This window comes from Panthera leo, chromosome E1 (assembly GCF_018350215.1).
Source record: "Panthera leo isolate Ple1 chromosome E1, P.leo_Ple1_pat1.1, whole genome shotgun sequence".
Taxonomy (NCBI): Eukaryota; Metazoa; Chordata; class Mammalia; order Carnivora; family Felidae; genus Panthera; species Panthera leo.
The window spans coordinates 56,165,256-56,166,687 of NC_056692.1; positions in this window are offsets into that span (position 1 = coordinate 56,165,256).

Genomic DNA, 1,432 nt, shown 5'->3' on the forward strand with positions numbered 1-1,432 from the left:
CTGCGTCCGAGGAGGGTGACCATCTAGCTCCGCGCCTCTATGCTAACACAGCCAGAGCGCCCAGCTGGGATTGATTTGAAAAGCGGAGGGCGGGGTTGTTTTCCGCCGGTCGCGGGCACTGCTGAGACGCCCCCGAGGCGGTGTGTGTCCCGGAGCCTGATCTTTATTCCCCAAACGGACCCTAGCCTCGTATCTGCACTTGAGGCAAAGTTCCCTGAGCGGGTCAAAGCTACTCCTGCCAATTAGTGCTTTGCTCTCAAGCGCAAAAGCCCTTCTTCCTCTTCTCCCACATGCTCCGGTCCCTCAAAGACCTACTCCGTGTAGCATGGGCTCCGCGGAGTCTCGCTAGATCACCTCAATCAGAGTCAGCCACCCTCCGCCCCCCGGACTGTACCGTGGACGGAACCATGCATAGTTGCTTGTGTTTTGATTTACCGTTGTGAATTCCCAACTAGGAGGTAAACGCTCTTTGGGCAAGATCGTGTGTCACTTAGCGCTTGGGATTGCCCAGGGTCTAGGGCAGTGCTAGGGCAGTGGGTTCCAGATGCAGGCAATCAGTATGTGTTGAGTAACATCCGAGAAGAAAAGTGAAAATCGAAGGCTTTGAGTCGCTGGTTACCAGCTGCCCCAAGACTAGGGAGGGAGGCAGGTGGAGTGCTGCTCACACGCACAGTACCAGCTTCTGAAAATGCCTCTTAGGGACTCCGCCTGTTGCAACATTGGGCCAGAGGGAACAGTGGATTGTGACTTCTCACCTCAAGAAGCCTCACAATCCTGAAGATTCAGGATTTGGAAATCTGCGGCAGTCTGATCCACATGTGGCTGGCTCTCCAGAATTACTGCCCCACCCACCCCCTCTCTCCTTGGGGTAGGTTAAATTAAAAAAAAAAAAAAAAGTATGTGAGCTAAATAGCCTGGGCCAAATTATGGTTAACCATAAGCCTTGTTATCTTCTAGAACAGAAGGAAATCACTTCCTTTCACATTTTCCTATCTATATCCCCCAGAACCCTTGTACCATCTTCATTTTTTCAGGTCTCCTTGGAACTGTGCTGCTTCCTCTATTCCCGCTGTGACTGATCATAACCTTGAGTTGATTTCCCAGCCAATAAATCCTGGAGTTAACTTTTACCCCTTTCATTCCCCCCCACCTCCCATTTCTACATCTATCTGCTTATCCATACGTTAATGTTTACTGAGCACCTATTTGCCACGCCCTTTTTAGGTGTTTGGGATACTTAAGAAAAAACAAAAAAGCTCCTATCCTGGGGGTACAATCTAGCAGGGGAAGAGAGATAGAAAATGAACAGGGGCTGGGCGCCTGGGTGGCTCAGTCTGTTAAGTGCCTGACTCTTGATTTCGGCTCAGGTACGATCTCCAGGTTTGTGAGTTGGGGCCCCACATCGGGATCTACACTGACAATGTGAAGCCCG